Here is a 3,727-nt window from a genome sequence, read left to right on the forward strand (position 1 = left end):
TCTCTGCCGGTCTTCTGAGCCCTTCCAGCTACAGCACTAGACATACCTGAATTAATCATCCTATACTGTTTGAAAAATATCTGCCCTTTTTTCCTCTTGCATCTTCCTGAGCTTCTTAAAGACTCCTTGTAACCTTTCAGAAATCACCTCTCTTAAAATTTCCTAGTGGCTATCTGCCTTTTTCCATGGATTTTTAACCTCTCCTAGAAAAGCATTTAATTTCCAGCACACACTAAGTAGTCTCCTGCTGCTTCAATAGGAATAGATTCTCCTGCATCAAAATCTACCTTTCAGGTTTAAATTAAACCCTATGTCTTTACGTTAAGGAATTAAATCCTTAATTAAGTCCTTAATCAAATCCTTCAGGACTAACTTAATACTGAAAAATTTTTACCTTAAGGTGGAAACCACAAGAATTTGAATCTTTATCCAGGAGTGCTCCGATACTGCTCTATTTCCTTTCCTACCCAGAAGGAAGTAGCTGCTCCCCTACCCTTCTCCAAATATCTCAGAATTAGGCTGCTTGCATAGAAGCCAGCCCTCCAGAGGCAGAGATACCTGTCATAGGGAGGAACAGCTGTAGCAGTGGGCAGTTTGATCATCACTTATGTAAACAGGTGAGGTCATAGCAGTGACATGCTTGCCAGGTGAACCTCAAAAGGTGTCTGAATCAGCTTCTATGAAATACTGGAGGTACTTGTGACCCATGTTGAGTAGGAAGCTGGAAGCTCTCTGTCCAAAATGCTCCTGGCACCTGGTGAAAGACTAGAAAGAGGCAGAGATGTAATTCCAATAATTGCTGGAGAAAATGATATAAAGGGGAGGCATAAAAATTCATTGACTATAAAGGATACTTCTATAGTAAAGGGGGTGTATACCAGACAGATGGACCTGATATAAACCATAAAGTAATCGTGCTGTTGACACTTCGACTTAAGAAGGTCACGGATCAGTATTTAAAAGGAAGTGTACATGATTTGAGATGTAGTATCCACTAGTGATGGATAATACTGAGTAAAAGATAGGACAGACTATTGCAATATTCAAACAGAAAATGTGGAAAAACAGATGAAGTCTGGAAAATGGGACAGAGAAATCGAAGTGGAAAATTAGAATGAGGATATCAATGTAATAGGTGTACCAGAAACCTGATGACACATGGTAATATTGGGCCTAAAGTATCCATGAACGATGTAGACACCTATGCTGATGGAGCTCTGCTCTATGTTAGAGAAAACTCTACTTGTGTTAATTACATGTTAATCTTTGTGGGTTGCAATTCCAGGTTTCTGAAAGAAAAATACAATATTAGTGTATCATATTATATTAACATATTGCAAATATGACTTTATTCATATTACATTATTTTCTAGAATGTTTGCTATTATGTAGTAGTATGTTATTACTATAGTATTACATTATAGAATCACAGAATAGATGTAGCTGACAGGAATCTGTGGATATTGCTTAGTGCAAACCCCCTGCTCAAAACAGGGTCAGCTGGAGCAGGTTGCACAGGACTTCAAGAAGAAACAACATTAATGTACAGTCACTGTTACCATGGAAGAGCCATTTTATAGTAGTGACCATGAGTTGCTTGGATTTACATTTGCAGGATTGACTGAAGCAAAAAAGCCCAAGGAAATGAGTGAGGTTCACTTAGAGCTGTTAAATTTTACAAAGGGGGAGTACACAAAAGTAAGGATGTTTATTAAGATGGTGTTTAAAAGGGCAGAACTGAGTCACTGTACACAACGTTGGGACCACTCAAGGATACCATACTGGAGCAACAAAGAAAATGTCTTCTGCTAATCAAAAAAGATTTGGGAAGGCACAAAAGGAAGACAGCATAGATAAACATCATTGAAAGGCATGCAATTAAGACCAAGAAAGCTTCCTTCGGGAAGCTGAAGTTGTGACCAAATAGGGTGAATGGACAGATCCGTTAAGTTGTGCCTACGTGCAAAAATGCAGTAAGGCAGGCCAAAAAAACCTCCTCCTAAATCCCTCAAAAATCCAAACACTGGAAATTATTTATATATATATATAAAATAAGGCATAAAAGCTTTTAGTAAACCCTAAAAACACAGAATGCAAAGCCTTTCAGAGGATTGTTTAGAATAGTATAGAATAGAACAGAACAGAACAGAACCAAACAGAACAGTTGGAAGGGACCTCTCCTCACAGGACGTGCCCTCCAGCCCTCTTACCAGCTTTGTTGCCCTCCTCTGGATGCTTTCGAGGACCTTAATACCCTTTTTGGATTGTGGAGCCCAGAACTGCACACGATACTGTATCCAGATCACTGATAAGATGATGAACAGGACTGTCCCGAGAGCTTCAGGGCCCAGAAACCCCCTCAGACATCCCCTGGGGCCTTGTGTGCCTTACACTCTCCTCAGCACGAAGCCTGCTGCCACCACTGCCATTAGGGGTGAGTTGGTGTAACTCAATGATCAATGTGTGAAAGATGTGGGGGAAAATAGCCACAGGCAGGAAAAAAAACACACATATTTATTTGTACTTTTTGGATCTCTCTGCTGAGGAAGAGACTGAATAGCTCTTCTTGCAGAGGGTTTATCAGAGGACATGTCTCGATTTGAACTAAAAATGTCATGGAACAAGCAGACAGAATTAACAAGTCCCCATTTTTTGATCATTTTTATCTGAAGAGCATCAAAGGAGCTCCAGGTAGAAATCACCAAATTTCTCACTGTTAAGTGTAACTTTGCACTTACAGCTGTCTTAGTACCAAAGGACTGGAAGACGATTAATGAGAAAAATGGAACCACTAATTAGGAAACCTGACGTGTATACTGGGCAAATTACTAGTAACTCTGTTAAAGAAACATTGAGAATTAGTGGATCTATGCATAAACTTGACATAGCAAGGAAGAACTTTTGCATGGGAAATTGTATCACTCAAATTAATATTAGAGTTCTCTGAACAAAAAAACATGAATAAAGGAGACATGGATTCAGCATACCTGAATGCTCAAAGGAAATCAAAGAAGGTCTCTTGCCAAGGGGACCTTTTAAAGCAATTTAACAGCTGGAGGGTAGAATAGAAGATCCTTGTGTGAATAATCAGGAGAGAAAGGGTCGAAGTAAATGAACAATTATTCTATTAATAACAAATATTAATAATATTAATAATTAAATAATATTTGTTATGCTACTGTGTAATATCCTACAAACGTTACTATGCCACTGTGTAAATCTATAATGCAGAAGTGTTTTTAATATTCTGTGGTGTATTGAGCTCCCCTGCTCAGTGGGTATTAAATTGGATGAGTTTCAGGGTTAAAAATGACCAAAGTGTGCAACGCCTTTCCCATACAAGGAATGAATGTGTAGGCTTGGGTTCTTCAGCCTGGGAAAGGAATGATATGGGGTATGTGATATGGGGATGATATGGGGATGTGGCAAATGTCTGCAAAACCATGGATTGCCTGGGAAGGGTGAACACACACATCCAGTCTGGAAATAAAAGGAAAATTGTCACCGATGGTAATGCCAGAAAGCTGTATGCTGTCTTCCAAATGCACCACTTTTTTCTGTATAGGATTGAAGGGTCATCAGTAGAGATAAATGGGAGCCAGATTCAGAATACACAAAAGGAATTGTCTTTGCTAAAATAGATGCAAGGTGGCAGAATACTAAGGGGAAGTGCCAAGTTTGCTTTGTTCCTAGTCTCCTCTGTTAGCCACATGTGGAGATAGGATGC

Source organism: Cygnus atratus, chromosome 1, assembly GCF_013377495.2.
Source record: "Cygnus atratus isolate AKBS03 ecotype Queensland, Australia chromosome 1, CAtr_DNAZoo_HiC_assembly, whole genome shotgun sequence".
Taxonomy (NCBI): Eukaryota; Metazoa; Chordata; class Aves; order Anseriformes; family Anatidae; genus Cygnus; species Cygnus atratus.